We start from the raw sequence: 21,792 nt of genomic DNA, 5'->3' as shown, positions 1-21,792 counted from the left end.
AACAAGCAATTTACACCTTCCCTGTAACAAGAAGCAGAGTTGCCCAGTCAAATCCGCTCCGGCTACAGCGACGACATCTGGCGCAGAAGCTGAGATGAACTACAACCATATTTTACACAAGAAATAAGGATCACTGTATGTAATCTGTGCACGAAACTTCGAATGAATGAATTTGAAATTTTGGATGCGTCGGCACGTACTGCCGTTTTGCACCCTTCAAAGGATAAGGGGAAAAATCTAAAATTCTTGCCTGGTATAAAAATCCCCTTCAGAGAGGTTAAAACTGTCGGTTGTAAAGGGACCTGCACAGGACATACACAACACATTAAAAAGTTAAGCATACACTAAAAAAACTTCCTCAGATGGAGTGGTTTTGGCCCGGTCTTTTCATAAAGCTAAAAACATTTGTAAAAACACTCTCATCAGCACCCAACATGGATTATAAATCGTCCGAGGAAATAAAAATCGGCACGTTTAAAAACGAAATCACAGAAACGACACCGCGGAGGGTGCAGCCCTTGCACGATGTGTAAGACGGCTGTGTCCAATTCGAAGTCGAGTTAAAATTACCTCTTCTCGATGGGAGGGACGGTACGAGGAACGTCATGCACCATGGCTTGATAGCGCGAAGCTTGTTCCCCGTTACTTCATGCCACTGTTCTTGCGTGTGTCAAGAAGGGAGCAACGAATCACATTCTACAGGTCTGCCAGAAGGAGGACGAGAACACCATCTGCATCAGCCGATTTGAGGGCAGCGAATATAGCCACCACCGAAAAGCTCCAAACCACTCTTGCGAAGTGAATCCGCCAACTAAAACGTACAGCTCACCAACAATTCGTTAGGCAACTAATACATGTCCTTCTCTCGAATCGCGATATTTAGTGTAAATAGCTACATAACTGTATATAGTAGTTGCATTTCCGATTCCATTTCAAGTGAAGTCTTGAACGCAGTGCCAGTTCGGCATCTTTGACCCAACCCCAGAGGAAACTGACCGGAACCTTATCTGGTTTCGAGCCACCACCTGTTTTTCTGTAAAGCGATGTTGTCACGTTTGCCTGCAGTGTTCAGACATCCATTCATTCACTGCCAGGTTATACTCCCACGGTCTTTATATTGTATAAAAAAGTAGCACAATACGATAACACAACCTAGCAAAGACGCAACCGGAACTTCGCGTTCAAAAATCTCTAAACAAACTGAATTAGCAACATCTCATTTAGTCCACGTGGACTTGACGAGAGCTGTCATTTCTTGCACGAACGCTATTGGTGGGAAAGGTTTCGAGGGACGATTTATTGGACTCCACGTGGACCTGACATGTGGTTGGTAGGGGGAAAACTGATCTTTCGGAACTTTCTTTGAAGTAAAGTGAGGTTGAAATCAGGACGACAAGTATACTGGATATTAACAAGAACTAATACTACGAATCCTTTAGTCGATCGACCTGCCACCTGACGGAGCGTTCGAAGCGCGAGCGACTGCCTCGAATGCTGCGAAAGACACATAATTTGCTTTCAGCATCTACAGCGATTTGTTTCAGGCGACCAGGAAAGCAAACAAGGGTCCACATGCGAGTCGCCGCCTTCAGGAATTCGCAGAAGACGACCACAGAGGCAGAGACGACGCACGAACACGCTCGGAGGACACAGGTGCGTGTGTGTGTGTGTGTGTGTGTGTGTGTGTGTAAGTGGTTACCACAAATTAACTCCTTAGAGCTACAAAATTGGGTACTTCTTGGAGGGCAAGAATTGGCTGTTGTGTCTGGTGTGTTGGAAACCTCGCAGTTTTATTACGGAGTCGTTGAACAGACGGAAAGGTCGACGCCACGAATTCCTCTGCACTCTAATCTTCAGCTTCTCTCTCGCCGGTAGGGATTCTGCGATGTACTACCCTGATCTGCCCCACAAGCACAACAACCAGATGTGCAGTATTGTTATATTTATTTCTATAAATACTTGATTTATGAATGAGTGGAGAAGGTTGCATTAATTTAAAACTACATAATTTGTATTCATCTCCAGATATTATTGGAATGATTAAATCAAGAAGACTTAGGTGGGCAAGCTATGTGGCACGAATGGGAAAGAAGAATTTACAGGATTCTTGTTGGGAAACCTGATGGACAGGGACAGATGGAAGGCTTGTGTTGATCTAGCCATAAACCTTCGGGTTTAAGAATGCTAGAGAGTTAGATGAATGAGAAGGCAGCCTTGACCAGCTGAGTGATTTTGTTCGGTACGTCGCTTGTTTACAATAACTGCAACGATGAGGATGAATAGAGAACAGAACAAAACCATGACACACGCACATTCATTCCTTGCCCGCAGTTATGTATCTACACGCCATAAATATTTCCCCCAATCTTTGGTGGAGTTCAAGAGGTGATCCATTCTGAAGACAACCAAATGTCAACGTCCCTTCCACGCCCTGGACTGTAATTTGCAGACTAGCGAGGCTCTGGTGCATGGACCCACGGCCAGTATAATCCTCTTTGGGGCTTGTGCCGAGTGTTGTCCATTACTGTCCTTTCATCCATATCACCATTCATCCTCAACTTCGCGATTAGCCAAAAGTGGCAGAAAACCGAACAAAAATAACAAATAAATCAAAAAAACAATTTTTGACAGCACCCTCTATTATTTTCACTTTCATTTAGGGGCTAAATTTACTTTTACAAGTGCTCTACACATTCCAAGTCGAAAAACTCTGAGAAATGTGTTGGTCATGATTCGAACTTGCTACCAAACTGCCAGTGTTGCCATATCTAAACAGTTGCGGAAACGGCTTACGCGATTTAAATTACGAATCTTGTCTTCACCGGGGAAAATATGTAACATAAATACATCTCTACCGAACATGCTTCATCTTACAGCGCCCTGACGAGGCTCGGGGTCAGCGAAAGTGTCACAGGGGGGACCACAGAAAGCACGACTTCGCCTAATCATCCCGAGACTCTCGACAACAATAACAACAACAACGGGAAAGACATACGGTACTTTGGGCGGAGCTGCTTATGAGGCTCCAAGGATCCCACCCAGCCTGACGTCTGCCCTCATGACATACAGAGCCCTCTCGCGACCTTCCCAGGAAACACACGTCTCGTCCTCCCCCCTCCTGCTTCACTCCTTGTCTTTCCCTTTCTTTACCTGATCAGTTGACGTTTTTCTTTTGTATTCACTCGTTTCCCTTACTACCTTTGCAACTACTTAGAACAAGTTATTATCAGAGCCTCAATTATATTTTTTGATGTGTTTGTCCAAGACCTTGATTAATTGAATTACTCCTTAGGAATAACAATGACTGAAGTAAGGCATTCGATATAGCATTGGTTGATTCTACAACAAATTCTTGATCGAAGCAAAAGACATAACAAGGGGGGGAATACATTCTAAAAATGACAAGAGCGTGCACAGAATGATTGAAAGTATCTGTTAGAAGTGCGGAGGATAAGCATCAAACAATGGAAAATACGCACTAAAGGACGAAAATACACACCAAACTATAACTAAAAGATGAATATACACACCAAACTATAAGAACGTTACACTACAGTTCCGTCGTCATTATATCCGGCGCGATAACCGCCTTTATGGAAGGAACTCGCGGTCAAAACAACCAATTACGCCCACCGCTTGGACAAGATGTGACAACGTTAAAATTCCCCCTCCCAAAGCAGCCAGTAGGGAAACAGGATTTTGCCAAAATAACCATTCTGAGCTGTGATTGCACACCAGTTCCTACGGCGTCCCAAGAATAACGTAGGGTATATGAACGAATCTACAAATACAAATAAGAAATATGGAAAAAAACGGGAAAGTATTTAATATGAAGAGCGGGAACTCACACCGAACTATGGAAAGTACACGCTAAATGTGGAAATATAACGCACTTAAAGAGGAAAATGCGTACCAAACTATTGGAACTGAACACTAAAGTAAGAATTACGGACAAATCGACGAAATATACACACTGAAGTAGGAACAGGGCCCAGCGATGGAAAGTATTCATCAAAATCATCAAAAGAGGAAAACACTATTAGAGCAAGCACATTAGTGTTATCGCTAATCGCTTTTCTGCTACTTCTGGCTAATCGTGACGATGAGGATGAATGAACTGACAAGACACTCATGAAGAACGTCCATGCTCTGGCCGGGATTCAAACCTGGGAACTTCATTGACGAGATAACTGTTAATTGGTAATCGACTGATGTCTTTCTTTGAAATAAATAAGAAACAATCGCTGGTTCAACGAAAAATTCTTCTAAAGTGCAACTTCAAAACCATTGCAGAACTTAGTGATAAATTTGCAATTTTGAAATCGCCAACTCATACGCCGTACATCTCTAATACTTTTCATGTATTTCTTCCTCTACATGTACCATCAAGGAGCAACATGATCTTCAAGGCAATACGCAGAATTTATGAGTGGGGGGGAACTCAAGTAACGTCCTCCATTGCAGGACAAAAGCAGCAAGTCTGTGGTTGTTAGCAGTTGCGGAACACTGGGCGGTCTCTGACAACCGCAATTATTGCAAGGAAAACCTTACGTCTCAAACATGCTGTATATATTATCTACAAGGAAGGATATAGCAACTTTGCAGTGTTCTTTTCGATACATTGTCCAGCATATTCATACACCTACATTCTTCTTCTTGTAGGGAGAACATTACTCTCCATCCCCCACATCCGTCCTTGCGTATGGTTCAGGACCATTTCGAAAAAAATCACAAGCATTCAAGAAGCACAATCACAATGTACTGTTACATTAGGGGGGGGGGGGTATAAAATTTCTCCAAGAATTCGTGGCAATCACGGGCAGTTGTGAGGTGTGCCAATTCCAGACTTATCCAGTAGAGTCGTTCGATTGTACGAAAATATTGGCCATCCTTCAAGATGATGATTTATCGTCGCAACATAAAGCCTTCTACCTTAGTCCTGGCCTTCCTACAGGTCGCTTACCTTCAGGTTTACTAAGAAGGATCTTTCGTAGCTACTGAGCTTTCTCCTACCAAGCGCCCCATCGAATTCTTCGGATTTAGTTATTCTAACATTAGCAGGAGCCAAAACATATTATGCAGTTCAGAATTATGTACAGCCACCGGCAATACAAATGATAACCTGAAGGCGCTATGTGTGTTGCCTAACCGTACGGCGGTTGTAGAAGTTGCCATTGAAAATTAGCTATTAAAACTCATTAATCGCCTTAGAGTTAGGCAACACACAGCTTGCCAGGGAAGCGAATATTTCAGGTGTCTCATTTTCTTTGCCGGTGACCGTACCCTTCACAATTTATTCTGTTATTTTATTCATTGGCACAACAATCCTATTACTAGAAAATGTTTGATATGAAAAATCAAATCTGCTGTGATGGGACCTGTTCTTTGCTGCGCCTCTTGCACCTTCGGCAAGAACAAAAGACGATCTCCAACAGAAGATCAGACAATTTAGTTACGTTTACTGATGATCATGGTGATGATATTGTGGTTATCTCAAGAATACTTCGCATTTGTGTACAATTTATTTCACTGATTTTGTTGACAAACACTAAACACCCACTATAAATAGTATATCATAACGTTTACGAATATCTCGTTGAAGACATGGAGAACATCAAGATGCAGTTTCTACACATCTTGCTCCTGCAACAGAAACTTTACTTACGGTCTTGATTTCGTCCGGCACAGAGAACGAACCAAATCACAAACAACAACACCAAACCTTTGACCTTTCTAGTGTAAATATACACAAAGATCTGACAACAGGGACGAAGAAGTACAATATCTTTTGTGTATTGCCAGCAACACCTTTTTGGCTGGAATACACATAACAAGAGATTTTCCAGGCTTAGTACTTGAAGATAGGATCGGTTCGGTTGAGGTCTGCTCGGAAGAAAAGGATATTCTATTCCTGCATCTCGAGAGGAGACGAGGCTGTGGTATGGAACAATAGACCGTGAGGGTTGTTCGGGTTCAGTAGATACCATGGAAAAGATCCCACAATGCCAAAGGTATACTTATAAGTGAATCTCTTGTAGAACTGTTGACAAAACTCCGGACAACATGTGGTATTTATTTTCATTTTATAATGCGGTAAACTTGTGACTGATCCAAAGATGATGATGTTGTTGATTTAGTTTATTTTACTTCGCGTTTTGTGCCTCTTGGCTAATTTGCGAAGATGGGGATGAGTGATGAAATGATGAAATGGATGAAAATGGACAATCACAAACAACCATACCCGACCGGGATTCGAACCCGGGACCCTTGGCGTCGCAGCGCGATGTGCTAACCACTCGGCCACAGGGTCGGGCGATCCAAAGATGTTATTTCATTTATTATTTATGGTTTACATTTTGTTTAATACGCATGTTGTATAATGCGTTTTGTGTTATTAATTTCTATTTTGTTATATTTCGCGAAAATGTGCTGAATTAATATGATGTATAATGTACGTATTATTATTTCAAAATTTTAAAAACTATACATTTATATAAATGTGACAAAAGAAAAGAAACAAATGAATGTAGACAAATACGTGATTAATATGTGGACATTTCTAATAGTGACGTCCGAGTTTTTCATTGTATTTTATCAAACTATAATTGCTTTTGGTAAAGTGAAACAACAGGATGATCCGTTGAAGTTTTAGAAAAAGTGCATGCTTCAAACTGTACATAAAAATACCACTTTCCAGAATCACTCTTAGTTCTTTGCTATTGCAAGAGACAGCACTCTTTCAATCACGATGTAGTGTTAGATTAGGGGGAAAACAATGGAATGCTAACGATATGTTCTCTCTTTCAAGCTATTTATAAATCTGCTCATCCTACAACTGGCGAAAGATATGCAACTGATTAAATGCTTAGTGTTTTATATCTTTCTTTATAACTTGAACAATTCAGAGAATTTCGACCACAAAAATTGACGTAAGATAATTTTGAACATAAACCGCAAACACTTTCCAAAAAATAATTAAACCATTATCATTTTATTACTTTATAACTTTTGTGTAATAACACAAAAGTGCCAGGAAAACTGATATTCAAGAAAGGACATTCACTCCAAGCTTGAAGGTTTGGAGGGGTAGAAAGCTCTTTAGACGAAAAGATAAACAAGAGATAAGAGATTGCTTTATCATGCATAAACTAGGAAATAATTCATCCCAAGCCGTATGCACACCAAAAAAAGAGTTATTTACCAGTTCAGCACACCTTTCGGCCAGCAGTGCCCTTCAAATATTTGTTTCAAGCAAAGAAAGATACAGACACGAAACATGCGAGGAAGAGTTTAAACTAAACCGTGAGAATAGAATGTCCATTGTACAAAAAATATAAAAAAATATAACAGCTTCAGTGGGATTTTCGATAAAAACTGTTGAAATTATTGTATTTAATATAAGTGGGGAAAAATATAACAAGTCTGGCAACAAACAAGATGTACGGGCAACTATGAATATAAAGAGGTAGCGTGACGATTATTTACGTACTACTGACGGGAAAGATTTATACAATGTTAGATCAATGCACACTACTTCAGTAATGCTATAATGAAGAATACAATACTGAAATATCGCTTTATCCACGGATATAATTATTTATAATCCAAACAGTGCAGTAGTCCACTGCATTCGGAAAGAAATTTGTATGAGTCAGTATAAGCTATTGTGACTTTCTTAGAGATTTCTTGCAGTTCCCGTTCGACGGTGGTTGCGCTACTGAACGGCCTAATCGTGTTACGTCACCCCCTTCTCACCCCCCCCCCTAGGGGTGCCAGGGGTGTCTTGGAGTTTAATGGCATTGGGAGTGTGACTATTCATCTTAGCGACCCCGAAAAATATGGATTCCACACTAATATCGGTCACTTTACATGTCACCCCCCTAGGGATGCCAGGGGTGATTTGGAGTTGAACTGCATTGGGAGTGTCACTATTCACCTCAGGGACCCCGGCAACTATGTATTCCACACTAATATCGGTTGTTTTCGATTATTTTTACATGTCACCCCCTTTCCTGCCCCACACCTAGGGGTGCCAGGGATGTCTTGGAGTTGAACGGCATTGGGAGTGTCACTATTCATCTTATCGACGGCGACAACTATGGATTCTACACTAATATCGGTCGTTTTCGATTATTTTTACATGTCACCTCCTACCCACCGCGACCCCTAGGGGTGCCAGGGGTGTCTTACCACCACAGTATTTCTTTCCAGATTGTAAGTTCATATGTGTACCAAGTTTGGTTATCGTGAATGTCCCCAATTAGCTTAGAGACTCCGAAAACTATGGATTCGACAGTAATCTAGGTCATTTTTGACATTTTATTTTTCACCCCCTCTCAACCTCCATCCCGATAGGTGATGAACTAGGGGTTGAACGGCATTGGGAGTGTCACTATTCATCTTATCGACTCCGACAACTATGGATTCCACACTAATATCGGTCGTTTTCGATTATTTTTACATGCCACCCCCTTCCCACCCCTAGGGGTGTCTTACCCCAAAGTATTTCCTTGATTGCAATTGATATGTGTACCAAGTTTGGTTGAAATCGCTCCAGGCGTTCGAGAGTTATGCCAGAACAAACATACGTACATCCATACATACATTTTTATATATATAAAAGATGTCCAATATTGAATATTACTTCTAAACAAAGTGCACAGATAATTTTTAAAACTTCTTTCAGACAGTTCTGTTACATTGTTCTACCGCTAAGTTTTCCTTGTTCAGTAAGATGATTGATTTGATTTAGTTCACTTCCCTCTTCCGCCACTTTTGGCTAACCGCGAAGATGAGGACGTGAGATACGATGACATTTGAGACAAATCACAAAGAACACCGGAGAACCTCTGGCGTCGAAGCGCGCTGTGATACCACTCCACCAGGGAGGCCGGAAAATAGTCCTTTCTCAGGGCACTTGTGTCTTCCTCTCTCTCTCTCTACGTTAATGTGAATCATCCTTTATACTCCTGGTAAATAATGTGGCTAATACCATCACCGAGCAGTTTATGTCCATATGGCGTGTTGATATGTGGTTTCTAATGTTGATCTTCCCTTCCCGAAGACAATTTCTTTATCCAACATTATGTTTTTGTCTCTTCCATAATTTCTTTGCTGATCTCTTTGGTTGATGACAATTTGACGACCCTGTAGACATCTTGTGGCCTATGCAATCGGACCTCGTAAGGAGCAAACTGATGAAATTATGCCACTATCTCGGAGCGAAACGCGAGCACCTTAGAACCACTAATATGAAATTATTTGTTCAATGTGACAGGACGATTATGGCTAACATTAATTTTACGTCTGCAAGTTAAGAAATTAGTTGACACGACGCAAGCTATTCCGTTCACATTTCATACCCTTCAAAATTTAAAGAATTCAACGCATTTCATTTCATTGACCGATTTCAATGTATTTCTATTTGAATCGTGATGATGGGCATGATTAAGTAATACGTACCACCCAACGGCGATAGAAACAGCAAGCAAATTGTCCACGACCAGTTTCATTCGGTCTGTATTACACAATGTGATGACAATGAATTGAAATAATGACGTCAATAAGCAGAGAACAATGCCTGCTTCGAACCAACATAGTTTCATTCCTTAAAACAACACAGGGTGTAGAATAAAAAAGTAATGAAAATAGCGGTGGATAATTTGCCTACCATTATCTTTGCTGTTGACTGTACATGGGTAATTGCAAGACCACAAGGTTGGAAGGGGTAATCAATAAATAACTGACCCTGGTCATTAATCCGGTTTTTGCCTAATGCATTATTATACGTTATTAATAAATATGATTGGCGTTTGCCTCCACATTTCTGCCTTGTTTTGGGCCCTCTCTATTTTGATTTTATTTCTGGAGGTTTTACTGTACGCGGGAATCGAAACCAAAGTACCTGGCTCGTTGTATTGACCACTACACTGTCGTCCGATTTCAACGCACGCGCACCCCATTCTTATTTACTGGACGAGTTAGATGAGAGATTATTGACCAAATCGTAATCAGGAGATCTCACCATTCTTCGTTATACAAACTTTCCGCCTTGCCATTGTTGTTGTCCTGTTTCATTTAATCATTCATCCTCATCGTCGCGATCTGTCAAAGGTTGAAAAGCAACATTACCTAATGCACTTATAACGCACATCCCAGGGTCGAATGCTCGCTTATTCTTAATGTGCCTTGTGTCTACCATTTACTGTTTGAATTACACACAAAAGTAGCGAAAATCAAATCCATATTACTCAACAACGAATCAACAACAAAAGAACATCAGTTTTTAAATAAAAGTGTGCAAGGGTACTGGCTTCATTCATTAACGACAATTTATAGAGTATAAATTCGAGAAGACTGCTGCATATTAAGCAAATAAATACTTGCACTGGTCATCATTCAGTAGAGATGGAAATAAACCAAGAAATTCCTTGGCGGAAAGTGAGGATGATTTCAAGCCAAGCCATGCGTGTTCAAGGTTCGTTGTCGTTCCGTAAGTTATTTCTTCAGTCCTGGGTAAATGTATTCGGATGCGTGTGCGTGCGACAATCGTAGGTGGAGCTGAAGAGGCCCTTCTTTCAAACCGTGTCACCGTCGCCCAAACAGTCGATGTGTGTGGAGAGTTCTTGTGCTTGCACCCTCTTCGTCTGACAAAGAACAAACTTAAACGAGAAAGTGAAGCAGAACATTTAGTGTCACTGTTGCCATCTCAGCGTTTTTCGAACTATACGTGGTTCTTTTACGTATAGTTCCTCTTCCTGTAAACACACGAAATGGCACAATGAGCTTTTTAGGCCCATGACAGAAAATCCAGCCCTCTTTTAAGACAGGAAATTTCTAGCTGTAATTCGATGAAACACCGGTAAATTCAGATTCAAAATTTTCTCTCAAATTGCGATCATTAAGCTAAGGTACATTTATAGATTGATTGATTTGGTTTATTTTACTTCCCTTTTCTGAAACTTTTGCCTAATCGCGAAAATAAGGATGAGTGATGATATGATGAAATTGATGAAGGGACACTCACAAAGAACGGCCAAGCCCAGGGGAGGATTCGAACGCGGGACCCATGTATTATGAACTGTACAGTTACGACCGATATCTTTATTGACAAGGTAAGACCCGAACTGCCAAATAGGGAAGAAACTAGTTCTCAGAAAACGCATGGTTTTGTTCACACTAACATAGTTCTTAACGTGAATGGCGATTTGTAACCTGGATCCTTATTTGTTAGCATACCTAACATGTACAAGTCTTGCACCTAAGTTATACTACTTTCTTGGAAATTATATTAAGGTACGATTTTGCTCTTTTTAATAAACCGATTTGGCAACACTGCTCACTTACAAAAGACAGTGCGCCGGATTCCTTCACAGAGATATGGTGCATATATGAGAACAGCTGCATTCACTACAAATTTTCCACGAATTCCTAACTTCAAACGGGGACAGAAAGAGCATGTACGTGGGTGGTCCTGTAGGGTTGGGACTTGAAGATTTCGGTGGTCTTTTGTTCAAATGTTTATGAACTTCTCTGAGCTGGTTATCATGCATGCGTATGTCGAGGTGCATTTTAGTCAACTTATGTAATAGTGTGTGTTCACACGAGCCATTAACGGCTGCGTTCGAAAGTCAAAACTGACAAAATTGTGTTGTTCTCAAAGGAAACATTGTATACAATTGTTCCTATACCGTCAGGCATTGCGGATGTACATTTTTCAAGCGCTGTGTTGACCAATTTTCAGTTTTAACGATATTTGACACGGCGAAAATCAAGACAGGTTGAAAATAAGCCCCTTTAATTAATCTACAATTCTACGTTAATCCAACGGTTCTATATTTTGGTGCACATTTTGGTGTGAGCGGCTTCGATGACCCAAATGTGATGGGAGTTAAAAAGTCAGGGGGGAAAACGAAAAGATTTCTCACACGTTTCCTTGAGTGTGGCTGTTCCGTGAAGAAAACAAGCCGGAGGTAAACACCATGGGCGTGTCAAATTGTCGCACAAGAAGTATAACGCCCTCCTAGTCCCACGGCTGTCTGCGGACAACAGACTTCCACAGGTTCGAAAAGCACATTGACTTCCACTTCATGAAACATATTCAGTTGTAAGTTCAAGTTTCATGCACTAAATTTAGTTAAAAATCTCTGTTCGTTACAAAACACAACTGCATATATGTTGTTTACACAAAACTTGATTTGAAAAGGATGATCATGAAAGTAAAATTTTAATTTTCACTGAAAAACTAAGTCGAATTCTCATTCACTGCCAGCTGACCTCCATCGCGCACATCGCGCCACGACACCAGGGGCCCTGGGTTCGAATCCTTGCCTGAGCATGGTGAGTCAGTCTCCTCTTCATTAATTTCATCATATCGTCACTCATCCTCATCTTCGCGATTAGCCAAAAATGGCAGAAAAGTGAAGTAAAATACCCAGACCAATCATTCCCTTCCCTAAGCATTGCAGGTGAATCTAGCAGTGCAATAATAACAAAATACTTCTAGTAATTTATTGCATTTGTTCCTGATGGCTCTTTACGGCAAACTTGCATTCTCACACTTTTACGTCAGCTGTCATATCTTACTTAGTACAGTCACTAATACTTCTGGGTTGTAACAATTCCATAATTTTCAATGGAATCGTTACAACTCAGAACTGTTCGCGATTGTACAGGCAGTCAGACCTTGATAATTCACGAGAAGCTATTAATAAGTGTTATGACGAAAGATATCTCATGGATATGTTGTTGCAGGTCATTTCTAAGAACCTATATACTTTATTCCCCATGAAACATTGTCTTCCCACAGAGAATAGCAATTCAGGAGTTCTCAGAATCTGGCCGCAGTAAAAATTATTGAACAAAAACGATTTTGATTAGTATTGCAATGAAACTCTCACTCACAATGCCGTTTCGCAGTTATAAATCAGCAGTAAAGCTTCATGTTAATGACAAATCTTGCGTAACTAAAGCTTTTTGTTAACAAACGCTAGTTCAATTGATACCTTGAAATACAGAAACAAAGTTCACATTTTAAAACCTCTGTTGATGTAACTGGAAGATATGAATTTTGTCCAATTCCACTTGGTGAGTCCACCGGCAGTTTACGGAATCTGTAAAACTGACATTCATCAACGCGCATAGCAAAGACATGATCCACAGTTTCCAAACTAATCTTTGCCTTCCACCCGCTGGGCGGCACTAGTGAGCTTTGCAGTCGCATCTCCAGAGGGGAGCGTCTTATCCTGACCCTGTAATTTTTCGTCCGTTTCTCACGCTTCACGATGGCAATACGCAGACTAGAAATAATTGTAAGCATCACGCAATAATAAGTGTAACTGTATAGGGGTAATTACGGTGATCTGGAAACATGGCGAAATGTGGCACGCAGACAGGTCGTTTGCATTGGGAAGAGCCGACAGAAAACAGACTTATTACATATCAAGGATGTCATCTTCTAACAAATGTCTGTTGCCTTCGGATATCCAATGGTTTCCCGATGCGACAGTTGATTGGAGTGAAACAGCATTACATAATCCATCAACGTCGAGGATACTGTACATTGTCCACTTTTCAGGTTCGGAAATGAAAGAAAGTTCCTCAACCCCTACGCATGCTAAGTCTTTCTGGCTATGAATACTAAACATGACAACTTAATGGATATCTCTGAATGTGAGCGATAAATTTGTCATTTTAATGGTTGTATCGTAGTTCAACAACCGATACCCCGAAGCAGGAATTTGAAATCATCAAAACTAAATAAAATGTATGTCAGTACTATGGTTTTAAACAATATATATTGTATCTCCTACATGCTTGCTGAGAAGGTTTCAAAAATCTGCGTTGTGCATTTCTTAACAAGCCAGGTTCCTCTACTGTGAAGTTACAAAGCATATTATGATTTTTAGGAGCAGTGTGTCAAAAAAAGAACCAGGTCTGGCTCCAAAAGAGCTAAGGTAGCAACAGTCGATAGATTCAACTAGATCCCACGCCGTTTGCGCTTTTATGTTTTCAAGCTCTTAAAAAAGAATTGCGTTGTCTTTACATGCGTACATAAGCGGGTTGACACTGCACAAATAATCTGTATCACGCAATTAGCTTAGCCGTTGAAATTGGTCTGTCGCACGCGAACGCCCCCTGTGCTCTGAAGCGTGTAACATTACATGGCAACGCATGGCGGAACAGCCACAAGCAGAGCCCGCTGTTTATTCCCTGCCCAGCCTTCATTTAGGCAGTTTGAAACATGGATCGCTCACTTGACCACATTGTTCTTACGCAAAGCTCAAGTAAATATGCACCACACCACCAGGAGGTGCTGAAGGCTGGGGGATATCATTCTGCATTCAGTTATATTCAAAACCACAATCCTGAAAAAAACACGATAGACATACGATAAATATGAAACGGGATAGGGGAAAAAGTAAGACTCCTATGTGAGAACGAGAAATCTACGCATCTTTCACTCTCGCTATAGTAAAACTAGATCATACAACGAAAAAAATACATCGGCGTAATTATGAGCTTAATTTTGAGGGGGGGGGTGCCAAGTTAATATATTCTTATGTACGTACGAATAATTTACCAGCATTGGCTTGATTTTTGTTGTTTGTCGACGCTTTTCTTTCACTTTTGGATAATCGCAACGATGAGGAGTGATAAGATGAAATTGATGAAGGGACACTCACAAAGAACACCCATACCCAGGTCGTGATTTGAACCCTGGACCACTGGCATTGTAGTGTGCTGGGCTAACCCATCCGCCACAGAGTTCGGCCTATATACTATGTCGACTGAACAATTCCAAAACCTGCGAATTGAAAATAGGGCCCCTGAGGGTTACGAACCCCTTAAACCCCCACTACTTATGCCAAATATTATACTGAACATTAGTTATACAGATAATGAGACAAAACGTATCATTTCACTGCTTCTACACGTATTGTGATGTTTCATAAAACAATATATGTGCGTTTAGAAAGCACGTACAGCGGAATCCGTAAGTATTACGGTGCAAATTGTCCATCACCATGTTCGTACACTTTATTTCACCCAATAACAGCTTCAAGAATTAAAAGAAAACTCAAGACAAGCTGTTGGCAACTTCTGCACCAGCATACATAAAAATCCATCGCTTAAAAACAAATAGTCATGCACAATTTGCACGGTAATACTCATGGATCCCACTGTACAAGAGAGATGCACAATATCCTATTAGTAATTAATTTACATCGCCAATGTATGGCTCCATACTAAAGTAAAATACACTACTGAAATCAAATCTGCCTCTGTACAGATAAACAACACACACTAAATAATAATAAAAAAAACAATAGAAAAGCGCTATGAGAAGCTTTCAATATTTCAATACCTGATTTAACAGCGCAGTTATTTCCACTTCATGTTCACTATCTGTTCACTTTCTTCCGTAATTTGGAATTAGAACACGCACATAACCAACGACCTGGAAGGTCTCACAGAGACCTCTGTAGCTACGCGTGTAGTTTCTCACCCTTGACCCGCAAACAGATGGCGTATGTGTGGGAAAAACTAACGAAGTGAAGCATCTAGATAATGATCCGTGGGATGGGGCAGACAGACTTCGAGGTAGACGGGTAGAAAATGAGTCGCTAAACAGGGCAGCCAATGAAACGGAGGGAGACGATTTCAAGTTGTTCAATTCGCTAATTTTGACAATGACAGCGAGGTGAATGATAAGTAAGGCATGCATATTTGTGTATGTTTGAGGATTGGTACAATATCTGCCAAGTGCATTGTATGGGTGCCGCTAGAATTTTTTGTAGGGGATCAGGCCACTGATAAAACATGGATAGTAAACATAATAATAGTAATTACTATTATAACGGATATGACTATTAATATACAATTATAACTATTTTCATTACTAAAATAAAACAATTGTATTCCAAATTATTATTGTATCATCGGGGAGAGTTTTCTACTCAATCCACCAGATGGAGTTAATATCCAGCACAACTGTTTCTCGTCGTATTTTTACATATAATGCAGTTAGTGTACTGAAATGCTAAGTTATTCCATTTTCTTATTGACCTTTACATAACATCTTCAAGGAAAAGCTCTAAAAGTTATGGGGGACATTTTTGTTAAAAGTTTATGTTATTTCACTTCTCACAGAAACCATTTTTTTTAAAAATTTTGACATTTATTCTGTGAAATAAATAGTACCCTGTATTTTTTACTCAAATGTTTTGGATCTATCGCAGTTTTCACTTTAGTTATTCAGTTAGAACATCAACTGAACATTGTTTCTGTTAATAACAATAACAAGCTTTCTACATTTTTAAAACTTGAAATAAACTTTACAAATTTCCGGGGGGGGGGGTGCAGTGTTACACGCCCATTGTGCAGTGTTACAAATACGTGACAAATCACAGGTAGATAATAGACATCAACAAGTTATCATTTACAAAGTATTTGCTGATAAAAAAAATGGGGTGGAAAGTACAATGTTCCACAAACATTGACACAAACTCGTGCATGTCGGACACTCAAAATCGCAAACAGAATTTTCTTAATGCTGAGATACGTAAACATATAATTATTTTTAATGTGTTAAAATGATGAGGCACTTTTACAAGCTTCAGCGTCGAAACTAATGTCTTCGAGATATCAACTAACCAGATGCATTGTTCATCTGCAATTGTAATCAACCGTGTGTCAGAGGCACCAGACTGAAACAATACTCACACCAAAGTATCAAGGTTTCGAAAGAGTAAAAATGTCAAGGATCTTTTGTCAGGTGCTCTTACGGATTGTTACTTGAATATATTTTGAATTTATATCCTATTAATATTGTGTTGCAGCAATTTTGTTTTTTAGGTTACTCCTAGCTTGTATCGAATTGTATTGTTCCTGCTTTCCTTGTTTGTTCCATTAGTTTCTACCAATTTAGTCATACCTTAGTAGCATATTTATGCTCAGTTTGTACTAAATATGGTATTTTCGAATGTTGTTGGACAGTTGAGTAAGGCTCGCTTTAGACGAAATCATTTCCCTTTCCATTTTTTTGCTATCCTATCCAAAAATCGTATAGCATTCCGGTTAGTATTTTCGATTGCGATACGAAGACTGCAGAGAACGCTTGATAATATATACAGCACGAAAGGCACGATGTTTACAATATATACTATAAGTGTACTGTGTACGCTATAAAAGTATGTATTTAAGCAGCGCCATTGATTTGTACCTACTTCCTCCAGGCTGAATAATTATCGGTTTTAAAAATGTGATGTATTGTTTACAATCACTCGGCCGCCATTACATCTGCACTCGTGACCTAGAGGTTGCTTCTGATTGGTTATGCTACGGAAATAGGACGGGTTCTATCCTTGAGAAATGTCATGATATTTTCAATTTACACGGTAGCATTTTGGTCATGGCAGAAATGCTATGGAAAATGCTTTCATCTAAAGGGAGTCTAACGTTCGAACAGGCAAAACGAACGGTCCACGCTCCAAGACCAGTAGTACACCACACGTATTGTAACAGTAATTTGTCTGTTGTAGTGGAGCCGCAAATATGGATCCTAAAGTGGAAGACACGGTGAAGTTGAAACTTAAGTGAACATGGTCAACCATGGGCGTCACCATGGGGGAGTCAATAAAGGACTGGGAAAAAGAACAAGCCGGAAGAATGAGAGTGACGTTGAGGCAGACTGTCCCGTACCGCAGCGCCGAATAAGTTAAGCATCTTCCAGACAGTGCCAACGCGAAGTCTCCGCGATCTACGATACCTGGTTACCTGCACTTTCCCTTCACCGTTACAACCATTCTAGAAACCATTTTCGAGTTGCTAATTGAAGCCCACGCAACAATACCAACTGTTTTCGAAAGACTGGCAGCTAAAAATTCCCGAAAACCTTTTCACAGGTAAGTTTCGGAGAACAATGATGTCGCTTTCTTCTGTGGACGCCATCCACCTCTGCGAAAATAAACCTGACAAACAGGGAAATGTTACCAACTTGGAACGACGGAATTTCAAGATTGCCAGATAAAGGGAGCACAGCGGCACCAATGCGACTTCCAAAATTCCACGGCCACGTTGAGCTCGCAGAGCAATTACTTGGCGGGCAAATACGAGCTGATCAGTGGCGCTGATAAGGAGATTAAGGCCTCCCGCCATATTTATGTGCAACATTGGACTTTATCATAATGCTGTAGCTACTTGTTGACCATTTAGCTCCAAAAATAAGAAGATACACTGCAATTTTAGCACCTCTTTAAAGCGATTATTTCCTTTCCTTACTTCATATTAAAAGTGTATGTATGTATGTATTTATGTGTATGTGTGTATATATATATATATATCAGTGGCGTATACTGAATCCAAGATCATGTTTCCAACTCATAAGAAATCAGGTTGCCAACTCCTAAGAAACCACGTTGCCAACTCCAGAATCGGCGTCGTCATCTCACTGATATGAATAATATTATTTACAATTTCTGATCGATTTTTCTCCTGTATTTTATTCTCTTAGACGAGGTTCCCCTGCAAGTTTTTTTCTTATTTCTGCATCCAACCTCATTAAAATCAATAACCACCGATTTCCCAAGAAATATCTCGGTGTTCTAACTGCAACAGGTAAAGGTACGCCTGTGCGTGTGCACCCATGCCAAGAAGGCATATGGGGTGATGTGGAGGTATAGAGCTCCACATATTCTTGATCTCGGCCATAGTTGAGATGATGTGATCAGCATCACGCCCGGCCGCCTTTACCACCAGGGTTGCCCCCATGTACCCATTGATGCGAGGCTGGGTGCGCCACAGAGCTGGGCAGAAACAGGGAAATGGCTGGAAAAATTCCTGGTCCAGATTATCTGCCCCGGGATTCGAACCCAGATCTCCGCGTTCTATCCAAATGAGCTACCGCGGTTCTTCAAAATGCAACACGTCAATGAAAATCTACCCTTACCGCATTAATTAAATGTCATTATATCTCATCGTGCAGAACTAACTCAATAAAACTAATTATATAACGTCAAAATGGAACTACGTATTTCTATTTATGATTGTCATAATTAATTTATTAATATTAATTTTAACGGTGCATGTAAATTAATGCATGTAAACTTTTAAAATTCGGTAAAAATTGTTCGAATTGGGGCATGAACTTAAAAAAGAAGCATTTACCGGGACCCAGTCTCATAAAAATTGAGAACCTGCTTTAGTCTATCCGAGCATGAACGTGGACCTAGGATTTACCACACTGCCTTTTTAGTCGTCAACCCCTTGCAGAGCATAATATCTATACCCTCTCTAGTGCTCCCTCTATATGCTGTATGCTTTTATTATATCGAAGCTTGTAGTATCAGATTTTTCTTGGCGGGTTTAACAATAAGATTCAACAACAGGCAGCAGTCAAGTGGCGTACCCACGAGGTGAGAATGGGGCCACATACCCCCTTGGCATAATTTTACTAAAAATATTATTTAATACTGGAAAATATGGCAAAATAGAGGGGAGACATAACGAAACAGAAGGTATGAGCACACCCCCACTTTACGGATTCTTGTATGCCACTAGAGCCATCAGTAGATGTCTCCACTATTGTGGGAGATCCTTCAAGGAGATCAACTGGTATGCAGCCGAACGTGCTCATATCACACCGTAACCGAGAACATAAAAATCTCACTTTTTTTTATTGGAACGCTTTCTTACACCCAAAGCAATAGACCCCGATGCCCATTACGGTGATAGAAGTGGCGGAGTTAATTGCCGAAGCGTATAATATTCCTCGGACCATCACTGGGGGAAAATATAGGCCTCGGGGTAAAAGGTTGCCTTGGCAGTCGCCGTGGAGTTCGTAAACAATGATGCCAACTCCCGTTATTCAAAAAGAGCAAACTCTCACCTACGCTTGGACTTGCGATACTGTTGTTGATTCTGTTTTAAGTCCACTTTATTCACAGAAACACTAATCGGGACTGAACTTACAGTTTCAAGTGAGATCCGAACCACTATGTGCCTCCATTGGGTATCGAATTCGCGGACCTTTGATTACAAGGCACCAGTGCACCATCGGGGAGGACCAGATATTTACAAGGTTGCAACATTTCTGCCACCTTGTTCCAAGGATGATCACAGCATGATCTCGAACATGAGGCTTGGGCTCCATACATTGCATACCGATTCCTCAAAATAACGACAGAGTTGAAAAAAATGTTTACTGTAATTGGTAATCGAATTGCTTCCACTTCTCTCTAGTTATTTTTACGACGCGGTTTACCCCTCTCGTTTACCTCGCGACGATAAGGATGAATAGTACGATGAAATTTATGTGGAAAAAAATTAAGGGGTTGCGGGTTCGATCTCTGATGGAGGCACATTGGTACCATACCAAAGCACCGCCTTTTTAGGCGTGTCCCTCGATATTTTCTTCTTATGCCATGGTTTGTCATATTCACATCGTACAAATTTTGAAACGAGGAAACAAAGAAAACTCGTTAAAAATTATGTAGGTTGTGTTTAAAGATTCGTAGCTACCTGATTAAAAAGTTTAGAACATTTTAGAATACTTCAGTCATGTCTTAGTGTCTGAAGATCATCTTCAAAAACGTGCCACTACTTTGGGAAACAGAATATACGACCACAAGGAAAATTAAAGAAGGGTTAAGAATAATAATTGTACCGATTTGAATGGTGACATCTATTTTCACGTGGTGACTCCCTTAAGGCAGTATCTAGGAGTCACTTCATGTCTTGAAAATCTTCAATGGGAACAATGGTAGAGTAACACCTTGTATGTTTTCCTTCTCCCCTTAATTCTGAAAGTATACATTTCTCAGCTTTTTGACAATGACATGTCCGAGAACAGAGCCTAGTATTGAAATATAGTTGCACAAGTTCTGTGACTACCAAGAAAGGGATAATGATTGTAGCTAACACCATTGTTGAAACAAAGTTGTAACAACTCCCCTCACAGAAGTGTAAAAATGGTCAACTCTAGTTTCAAAATAACCGAGTTGGCAACAGCGAAAGAAAGGTGGTTGAAGAGACAGCCAAAGGTACGTTATTTACACCCTCTGGTGGCGCCGTGTGTTATTAACGGCGTTGCCAGGTCTATCCGGCACAAGAATGCTTGTTGGTAATTTTTCGGATCCATGGCTGCTGCGTCTGGTGATTTGTCTCGGTTTGTTTATCTTCCCTACAAGGAGACAACAAATTGAAAGGTGCTTGTAACTATATCGCGGGTCCGTCTACTGTAATTATCCAATCACTTTGAACCTTGTCATTTTTTTTCTGCTATGGTGTCTTTAATTAAATGATAAGGGATCATCGTCTCCGATCTTCTGTTTTTGACGTAGAATAATAGGATGCATAAATATTATCAAGCAAATTGTCCATCTGCGCATAAATATTATCAAGCAAATTGTCCATCTGCGCATAAATATTATCAAGCAAATTGTCCATCAGCAAGTTCATTCTCTTCGTTTCACGCAATGAAACCGTCCAAAAATAATAATTAGTGGAGACTTTAAATCTATCAATCACATCCGAGGCATATAGATAACGTCATCGCATTGTAATTAAGGGGTTCTGAGTTCGATACCCTGTACAAGCACATTGCACACTGGTTCAGACGATGAGAATGGGTGATGATATGATTTGTTACATTTTACTTCGCTTTTCTGCCACTTTTGGCTAATTACGAAGATAGGGATGAGTGATGATATGATGAAATTGATGAATGGACACTCAGAAATATCCATGCCCAGGCCAGTATTCGAACGTGGAACCACTGGCGTCTTAGAGCGC

The 21,792-nt window shown here is 40.3% G+C and overlaps 1 protein-coding gene across 6 annotated transcripts in view; it reads right to left on the bottom strand.

Annotated features, from left to right (window-relative positions):
* The window catches only part of Egfr (epidermal growth factor receptor), a 330,748-nt gene that overhangs the window by 106,446 nt on the left and 202,510 nt on the right, over positions 1 to 21,792 (bottom strand). The window contains exon 1 of one of the 6 annotated variants that reach the window (XM_083121983.1): positions 15,368 to 15,451. The exons of the other annotated variants lie outside the window; for them this stretch is intronic. The gene's annotated coding sequence lies outside the window, so the exon portion shown is untranslated. Of the gene's footprint in view, positions 1 to 15,367; positions 15,452 to 21,792 lie in introns of those variants that run through there. 6 annotated transcript variants of the gene reach the window in all.

This window comes from Lepisma saccharinum, chromosome 5 (genome assembly GCF_977018435.1).
Source record: "Lepisma saccharinum chromosome 5, izLepSacc3.1, whole genome shotgun sequence".
Lineage (NCBI taxonomy): Eukaryota > Metazoa > Arthropoda > Insecta > Zygentoma > Lepismatidae > Lepisma > Lepisma saccharinum.
The sequence above is the reverse complement of the archived record's forward strand: the minus strand, read 5'-3'. Positions and strand labels throughout refer to the sequence as shown.